Genomic DNA, 10,660 nt, shown 5'->3' with positions numbered 1-10,660 from the left:
GAGGACTCGGGGATGCATAGTTTGTTAGCTCTCATAAGATAACCATCTTTGATGTAATAGCGTTCCCAAGATGTATGCGTCAAACACTTGGCATAAGGAATAACAAAAGTTGGATCATGCTCATACAAGCCTTTTATGTGCTCAAAGCCAGTGACATTCAATTCAAGTTGAGTAACAAGCATGCATATACGGGAAAGTGCATCCGCCACAACATTTTCCTTTCCTTTGATATACTTGATGACATAAGGAAATGACTCAATGAACTCACTCCATTTAGCATGATGCTTGTTCAATTTAGTTTGACCCTTAAGATATTTAAGTGTTTCATGGTCGGTATGGATGATAAATTCATGAGGGCGAAGGTAATGTTCCCATTCATGAAAAACTCGCACTAAAGCATATAGCTCTTTGTCATAGATAGGATAATTGAGTTGCGCTCCGGAAAGTTTCTCACTAAAGTATGCTATGGGGCGCTTCTCTTGCGTTAACACACCTCCTATGCCATTACCACTAGCATCGCAATGAATTTCAAAAGGTTTGTCAAAGTTGGGCAATGAAAGCACATGAGCATGAGTAAGCAAATTCTTAAGCTCGTTGAATGCGCTATCTTGCGATGGTCCCCAAACAAAGGGTGCATTCTTCTTGCTCAAAGCATGTAAAGGAGATGCAATAGTGCTAAAATCCTTCAAAAATCTTCGGTAGAAACCGGCTAAACCAAGAAAACTATGCACTTGTTGCAAATTGGTTGGTTGGGGCCACGTTTTAAGAGCATTGATCTTAGATTCATCAACATGAACACCCTTGGAAGATACTACAAACCCCAAGAAAACAAGCTTATCAACGCCAAAAAGGCATTTTTACATGTTAGCATAAAGACGCTCTTTTCGAACAGTTTGTAGCATGGTTCGAAGGTGGGTGACATGCTCTTTGAGAGATTTGCTAAAAACAAGGATATCGTCGAATTAGACCACAACAAACTCACCAATGTAAGGGCGAAACACATAATGCATAAGACGCATGAACGTACCGGGTGCTTCGGATAAACCCATAGGCATGACTAACCACTCATACAAACCAAACTTAGTTTTGAAAGCGGTTTTCCATTCATCACCCTCTTGTATGCGGATTTGATAGTAACCCCTTTTGAGATCAATTTTGGAAAAAAATAGTGGCACCGCTAAGCTCATCAAGCATATCATCAAGGCGTGGAATGGGGTACCTATAGCGACGGTGATAGCATTGATGGGTCTACAATCGGAACACATGCGAAAGCTACCGTCTCTTTTTGGCACAAGAATGACTGGTACAGCACAAGGACTCAAACTTTCACGCACATGTCCATGATCTATGAGATGCTTTACTTGCCTTTGTATTTCTTTGGTTTCTTCGGGGTTGACTCGGTAGGGAGCCTTGTTTGGAAGTGGCGCTCCGGGGATGAGGTCGATGAGGTGCTCGGTTCATTGGAGGTAGCTCGTCGGGGAAAACATCTTGGAATTCCTGCAATAAAGAAGATAACACTAAAGGTAGATCGTGAGAGGTGTTAGCTTTTGGTGCCTCGTCCTTGCACAAAAGGACATTGCTAGTTGCTCTTCATGCAAAGCTCATTGTGTACCAAATAGGTGTAGCTTGGTGACGTAGTTGTTCGGGTCATCGTCTTGCTCAAGGAAGAGTGGGTTGGTAGAAGTACTTGGCCTATCCATCATTCCAAACAAAAATATGTGATTGGGAGAAAGGGAAGAACTTATACCAAATGTACCTTGACTGATGTTGAAGATGGATCAATGATCACTCCAATGTGTAACAAGGAAATAGCACAATTGGTACCAATTCTTGTCGGTTTCTCACACCTACACAAGTCAAAGCTTATGGTGGAGCTTGGTTAGGATAGATGCAATTGTAAGTGAGACTCAATAATTTAGGAAAAGATTTGCAAATTTGCAAATGCAACAAGTAGACCAATAGCAAGATATGGTACAAGGAAACGCACACACAAATAGATAAGTGGGGTTGTGTAACCAAGGGATGAGCCAAAATGTGGAATCCACGAAAATGATCTTGTTGCACAACACTAGAGAGACGCTAGCATGATTGCACAATAGGTGGGTACGAACTTGTGCATAATCTACTAAGTAAAATTGCAACGACTTCTATCCCAAGTATACTATTTGTATGGTATTCCGATGATATGATTCAAGATGATCGAGTATGACAATCTTAATGTTGTATGATGCTATGGTTCTTGCTTATAAGCTCTTTGCTTATCTTTCCCTTTTGCTTAAAAGCTTGTTTGGCTCTTTCTTGTTTGAGCCCTTTTCTCATGCAATGCTTCACGAACCAAGATAGCAATTGTGTATGCGATAACAACTTTGTGACACAAGAGATGATACCAAGATATGCAACACGATGATATGGTATGTATACTATGGGAAGTATGATCACTAATGTGTACAAGTCACGTTGCCGGCAATACTCAAAGGCTAGTCTCGATGGGTAAGTGATGCAAAAGTAAGGCTATGGGGTTATCAGTGGAATGGCAAGAGTGTACAATGATGAGATATCACTATACCAAGATGAAGTTACCGATCGTGGTATGGTGGCAAAATGGTGGAGTTGTCGTTGTTGATGACGAATCCGTGGCGAAGATGAGCGGCGGTGATGTCGATGTCGAACCGTACCTAGATAGCCGAAGCACAAATAGGACACGGGAACCGCAATTCAAATTCTCAAAGAAAAAACGTGACAAAATTGTCGGAGGTGGTAGCGTTCAAATTTGCGAAGCAATTCACGACGATAGTAAGGAGGGAAAAATTGTTGTCTCATTACATTTTCAAATCTTTCCAAGTTGTAGGTTGGTTATCAGTGTTTTTCTTACAATGCACACTCCACCAAACAGAAGCAAAACCAGTAAATGCTCTAGTGGCAGCTCGTACTCGCTCAAGTTCAGAAAAGTCATGGTGACTAAAAACTTGTTCTACTTCAAGCTCCCAAGCTAGATAGATAGCAGGATTAAATCTACCCTCAAATGATGGTAAAGAGATAACCTGACCATGTGCTTGTGTGTGTTGTCCCAACTCTCGTGATGGTGAAGATGTGTCCGTCGTCCAAGAACTTCTATCTTCGGAACCTGTCATGATTAGTAGAAACAAGAGACAAAATTTGAGAATAATGTTTTGATGAACTACTAGGATGTGGTTGTAAAGTGCTCACAGTAAAGCAAATATCAATATCTTACAAGTTCTTACCATGCAGCAGGTGGTGATAGGCAACCAGCGGTGTCAAATAACTCCGAAGATTGTGTAAAGCGATTGCCAAGGGAACGTACGTATACACGGTGTAGAAATATGTGGAGCTGAGTTGGCTATATATGGTAAAAAATATTAGCAATAATCAATTCAGAGATGCAATGTTGAATAAATGCTCAACGACATTACTGTGTTGGTCCTAGGCTAGACTGGAACTAGAGACGCGAGCCTAGAACACTAATGAGGTCACGGCGTAGCACAACTAGCATCAATAAAGGATATGAAGTAGCTCTGGACGGCAAGATATAAGTGAAGATCACAATAGCAGTAAAGATAATGATGTGAAACCACAGCCAAGCAGGATATACAATAACTTCCTCTCCAACTTTCCTATGGAAAAGTTTTTGCCAATTTTGTTGATACTTTCCTCAAGGAAGGTACTGACTCAAGCTTTCAAATGCAACAGGAATCACTCAATTCCGAGTTGATATGAGGAGTCAAAAAATTCTAAAACTGGCCTGAACAGAACTCTAAACTCTAAACGAACTAGACTCTAAGACCAGCAACTCGACACGACGATGCAACCGATAATTCAATAATGCAAACAATGAAAAGAAAATTGCAAAGGCTCAGACTGGTTTGGACAAAGGATGAATAGATCTAACTTTTTTGTGGCTTTTTCTTGGACTGTAGGTATGAAGAACAGACGAGATCTAAACTATGAAAAACTGTAAAATCTCACCGAGCAACCTGGAAATCTGATACCACTTGATAGAGGCGAGGGTGTCCCGATCTTTTGATGAGATGATAACTACAATTTGGTGGAGTAGACTTTGACGATCCGACTACAAACGTGCACGACATTGCGCCTTAGCAACCGCTAAACCAATCTCCTGAGGTTATTGACCACGCCAGAGCACGATCAACCTGACCACGAAGGTCTATTCCTGCAAGCAATCGAAGAACAAGTAAGAATATGATAAAAGCAATCTGAATATTGTGAATATGTATGAAGTATTGATAAAGGTGGGGATCCGAAAGCGGCTTGGTCTGGTCGTTGGACACAAACGAAGTACACGTAGTTGTAATGGCTAACTTTTAACTAAACAAATCCCAAGTCTAAACGATGCCTTAAGGGCTATATTTATAGGGAAAGAGAGGGGATTTTGTCCACCCTTGGCAAGGTGGGACTAAAACACCTCCTAAGTCATTTCCCCTACAATATGGACTCTAAAAATAGATTACATGGGCCTGGCCCAAAATAAGGTGGCGCAACACCAATAATAAGCTATGGACGAAATTTATGAAAGGCCATCTTGTATACTTCGTCTATCTTCTTGTATGTCATCACGGTGGCTTCAAAGTCCGGAAATCTCCACTTGAACCTCCGTTCTTGTTCTCTTCGCATGCACCTTCATCTCCGTGCTTGACCATGCTCCAACATTCATCCTTTGTTGTCCGTGCTAGGCCCTTCAATTGCAAGCAACACAAATGTATCTAAGTTAGGCAGCATCATATTCTCATGAACACTAGAAATATTACCAAGAAACGAAAGTACCTGATAATTTAATTGGCGTATCTGAGCTCTAGCAACTATTCCAAGAGGTAAAACAGCAGGGGATATGGGTGTAACTGTGGTAGCCATGTCCTCATCACCTACTCCCATGCTTCATGCTATTGCGACTTCTTCATGTCATGACTTACCAATTTATGATGAATACGATGACGAGCATGTTGAGTTGCCTAGTTGTGATGCTATGCTCCATAGGATATCATGGGAAAATTCTATTGGTCGCTTCATGTTTGACAATCCATTGAACTTGTCATATGCTATGAGTGAGATCCTCATATTGCATCATTTCAATCTCAACATAGTAACTATGCATGCCCCATTAAAATAAATCCCATTTGCACTTATGGCATAGATGACGAGATGATGGTCATTGGCTTTTGATTTTCATGTGATGATATTGCTATGCTTCCTTTACATGATTTGCACAATTCATCTACTATACCATGCCATGATCACATCGTTCCAAATATGCTTTGTTTTGGATGTTGTCAATATTCTCCATGTGATGTTTCTACAAATGCTCATGAGGAGACCCCCATAGTTTCCTCATACATATTAGGAGATCTTGATGCATTCCATACTTTGCATGATTCCCATAATTGCTTGCACCATATGCATTCCATAAATAACAATGCTCTACATATTTCTCATGATGCATTACACAATTTGAGTCTCCATTATGCTATACATGACAACAAACCTCTCATGATGGATGACATGTTTCTATATCACGCATCTCATTTATTTGAGCATTGGCTATTTTGTGCTAACCAAAACATAAACGTGCGCATCATGATGGATGATGTGTACATATACCATGCACACACAATTTTCCCTTTGCCTTTGTTTTGTGTAGGAACTCATGTATACTCGTCAACCTCTCAATCCCAAGAGTTGACGAAACGAGCTCTTGAGAGCAACGATGACTTGGGATCACATGGACTATCCTTACCACCGTTCTCTTTGCGCAACTACTACGCGCATCTCTTCTACTTGTCTCTCACACGGCTATGGGCTATATATCAGTTGTTACTTTATGCCCATTCCATCGTGTTCCCTTTGCATGTTATGCCTCTTTACATGACTTTTCCATGTAATGGTGACCCTTGCTTGCACTTACATATGATTCACCATTATACTACTTCTATGTGTATTTGCATGCTTGGTGGAGGTACTTGTTGCTATTGCCATGTTTACCTTGTACCTCATGCTATTGATGATTGTTGTGTTGGGAGAGTCATGATGTCCCATTGCTATTTACATATTACTTCTTGCCAATACATTGATGATATTTTACTCATATCTTGCTTTCATGCTTGTGACATGTCATGCGCATTATTCATGCCCACTATTTGCACACATGACATGCTTGCCATGATTCCTTCTAGTATGTTGCATCTTCGCACTACTAGCTTGCTTGAGTTGATCACCATGATAGCTTGCTTTGTCGCATCACCCATGTTCCATTATTACTCGCTTTCTTGGGTTGATGACATATATGTTCATGCCTCTCACTTGATTTATCTTGATCATTGTCTCTTGTATCCGTTAGTTGCACCTCTCATATGCCATTATAGTGAGTGCACCCATGCTATGCTTATCTATCTTGGAGACTTGGGCATATTACTTGTGATGCATGCTTGTTTGTTTGAGCCTATTGTCTTTGGTTGTAATTGCATCATATGCTTTCATACCATACCACACCTTGTCCTTTCTTATGATAAGAATGATGAGAACACTTGTTGGGTATCTTTCCACTCGAATGATAGGTGCTACATTTGCACTAACCTCATTTGTTTTTCCGAGTGTTTGTCATGTTCTTTCATTTTGAGGAATTCACAAGGCGGTACCATCGCGAGACATATTGGTTATGTGAAGGCGTACATGATGTGCAACACCAACATTTTCGACATCCTCATAAAGGTGAACTCTTTCCCTTCGAGCCATTCCCAAATACGCAAATTGGATGGGTCATTCTTTCATTGTTGCCTCTTTCTTTTTGTCCACATGATACATCTATTGGATGGAGGACCGAAATTGGAGATGGACCCTATGGACCTTAAGTTGAGGAGTGCTCAGACTTAGTGGATTCACCACTGGACCAACACTTCTACCACGACATCGAGCTATGGTACAACACCACCCATAACAAATTTGCATCTTATGCATGGATTAACTCACATTATGATTGCCTTGTTGCATCTTATATTTCGATGTCATCCATGATATATGAGCTTGTACACTTCCTTAGCAAATTTGTTGTGATCTTTCTTGATGGCATATTCATACATCATGATCATATTGCCCACCATCAATTGCATGATAACTTCTTCATATTGAGCATCCATTGCCATATTCATGCTATTGATAACCCGTCTCACTATGATATCATTTTGCACCGTGGTTGCATTGATCATATTCACAACACATTTGTGTGCACAATGAATGCTTTTGCTCCCATGAACGATTTGCATATCATTCTATATCCTCTTGATAAGCTTCATGCGCTTTGCCACGAACAATCTTGTCGCACGGACTCATTCTTACATGATGGACACCTTGTGTGCGCTAACCATTGTATTTCCAAGTGTCGTTTGTGTTTGCTCTTTTTGCATGTATACCACTCCGGAGACACCTTGGAGTACTTGGATTGCGCAATGTCTTCCACTTCGTCCAACTACAAGTCCATCCGCGACAACCGTTTCCATGGTGATAGGTTTTCGATCCGAGGTCGGATCTTTCCCAAGGGAGGGAGATGATGCGAAGCATCCTACGATCATCCCCATGTACACTCGAGCCTACGCCATTGGACCTAAGGTGAACTCTCTCCTTTCCGAATCTTCCCTTTCCGCATGTAAGACATGGATGCTACTTCAAGCGCGGACCTTGTGCATACTCAGGTACAGCCGAGGAGACCATGGAGAGCCCATGGACCAAGGCCAAGTGTGCGCGGGAGTGAAGGAAGGAGAAGGAAGAAGAGCCAGCTGCCATAGCAGCCGGACATCCGGACATGTCCCGGACATCCGGCCCCTGCCCCGGAAATCCGGCATCGGCTATCCAGAGAGCACCAGAGTCGGCCAAGTCAGCCCGGACATCCGGCCCGTCGCGAGCCGCCGGACATCCGGCCCAGCTCCCGGAAATCCGGCGCCCCATCACAGAAGCTGGACCCTGCCAGCCCGGACATCCGGCCCCAGCGCCCAGACATCCGGCGTCTCGGGAAGGCCCGGACATCCGGCCCGTCGCCCGGACATCCGGCCTGCCTGCCTGCGTGCAGCGCATCTGGGCCAAGGCCCATTGACCCCTTCGTCCCTTAGACTATATATACTCCCCCACCTCCTCCTAGTTAGGCTTAGCATTGGTTTAGCTCATATGTGAGATAGAGCATTGCTCATCCATACGGATCTGCTCCACGAGAGAGACCGCGGCCCCTTGATGTATACTATGCAACCTTCTTCTTGTAGACGTTGTTGGGCCTCCAAGTGCAGAGGTTTGTAGGACAGTAGCAAATTTCCCTCAAGTGGATGACCTAAGGTTTATCAATCCATGGGAGGCGTAGGTTGAAGATGGTCAACAACCCTGCAACCAAATAACAAAGAGTCTCTTGTGTCCCCAACACACCCAATACAATGGTAAATTGTATAGGTGCACTAGTTCAGCGAAGAGATGGTGATACAGGTGCAATATGGATGGTAGATATAGGTTTTTGTAATCTGGAAATATAAAAACAGCAAGGTAACTAATGATAAAAGTGAGCGTAAACGGTATTGCAATGCTAGGAAACAAGGCCGAGGGTTCATACTTTCACTAGTGCAAGTTCTCTCAACAATAATAACATAATTGGATCATATAACTATCCCTCAACATGCAACAAAGAGTCACTCCAAAGTCACTAATAGTGGAGAACAAACGAAGAGATTATTGTAGGGTACGAAACCACCTCAAAGTTATTCTTTCGGATCGATCTATTCAAGAGTTCATACTAGAATAACACCTTAAGACACATATCAACCAAAACCCTAATGTCACCTAGATACTCCAATGTCACCTCAAGTATCCGTGGGTATGATTATACTATATGCATCACACAATCTCAGATTCATCTATTCAACCAACACAAAGAACTTCAAAGAGTGCCCCAAAGTTTCTACCGGAGAGTCAAGACGAAAACGTGTGCCAAACCATATGCATAAGTTCACGAGGTCACCGAACCCGCAAGTTGATCACCAAAACATACATCAAGTAGATCACGTGATATCCCATTGTCACCACAGATAAGCACATGCAAGACATACATCAAGTGTTCTCAAATCCTTAAAGACTCAATCCGATAAGATAACTTCAAAGGGAAAACTCAATCCATTACAAGAGAGTAGAGGGGGAGAAACATCATAAGATCCAACTATAATAGCAAAGCTCGCGATACATCAAGATCGTATCGAATCAAGAACACGACACAGAGAGAGATCAAACACATAGCTACTGGTACATACCCTCAGCCCCGAGGGTGAACTACTCCCTACTCGTCATGGAGAGCGCCGGGATGATGAAGATGGCCACCGGTGAGGGATCCCCCCTCCGGCAGGGTGCCGGAACAGGGTCCCGATTGGTTTTTGGTGGCTACAGAGGCTTGCGGCGGCGGAACTCCCGATCTATTGTGCTCTTCGATGTTTTTAGGGTATATGGACATACATAGGCGAAAGAAGTCGGTTAGGGGAGCCACGAGGGGCCCACGAGGTTGGGGGCGCGCCTCCCTGCCTCGTGGCCACCTCGAAGCTTCCCTGATGTCTACTCCAAGTCTCCTGGATTGCTTCCACTCCAAAAATAACTCTCCTGAAGGTTTCATTCCGTTTGGACTCCGTTTGATATTCCTTTTCTTCGAAACACTGAAATAGGCAAGAAAACAACAATTTGGGCTGGGCCTCCGGTTAATAGGTTAGTCCCAAAAATAATATAAAAGTGTTTAGTAAAGCCCATAAACATCCAAAACAGATAATATAATAGCATGGAACAATCAAAAATTATAAATACGTTGGAGACGTATCAGCATCCCCAAGCTTAATTCCTGCTCGTCCTTGAGTAGGTAAATGATAAAAACAGAATTTTTGATGTGGAATGCTACCTAGCATATTCTTCAATGTAATTTTCTTTATTGTGGCAAGAATATTAAGATCCATCAAATTCAAAACAAAAGTTTAATCTTGACATGAAAACAATAATACTTCAAGCATACTAACAAAGCAATCATGTCTTCTCAAAATAACATGGCCAAAGCAAGCTATCCCTACAAAATCATATAGTCTGGCTATGCTCTATCTTCATCACACAAAATATTTAAATCATGCACAACCCCGATGACAAGCCAAGCAATTGTTTCATACTTTTGATGTTCTCAAACCTTTTCAATCTTCACGCAATACATGAGCGTGAGCCATGGACATAGCACTATAGGAGGAATAGAATGGTGGTTGTGGAGAAGACAAAAAGGAGAAGATAGTCTCACATCAACTAGGTGTATCAACGGGCTATGGAGATGCCCATCAATAGATATCAATGTGAGTGAGTAGGGATTGCCATGCAACGGATGCACTAGAGCTATAAGTGTATGAAAGCTCAACAAAAGAAACTAAGTGGGTGTGCATCCAACTTGCTTGCTCACGAAGACCTAGGGCATTTTGAGGAAGCCCATCATTGGAATATACAAGCCAAGTTCTATAATGTAAAATTCCCACTAGTATATGAAAGTGACAACATAGGAGAGTCTCTATCATGAAGATTATGGTGCTACTTTGAAGCACAAGTGTGGTAAAAGGATAGTAGCATTGTCCCTTCACTCTTTTTCTCTCAT

The sequence above is a fragment of the Aegilops tauschii genome, chromosome 4, assembly GCF_002575655.3.
Source record: "Aegilops tauschii subsp. strangulata cultivar AL8/78 chromosome 4, Aet v6.0, whole genome shotgun sequence".
NCBI classification, from domain to species: Eukaryota; Viridiplantae; Streptophyta; class Magnoliopsida; order Poales; family Poaceae; genus Aegilops; species Aegilops tauschii.
The sequence above is the reverse complement of the archived record's forward strand: the minus strand, read 5'-3'. Positions refer to the sequence as shown.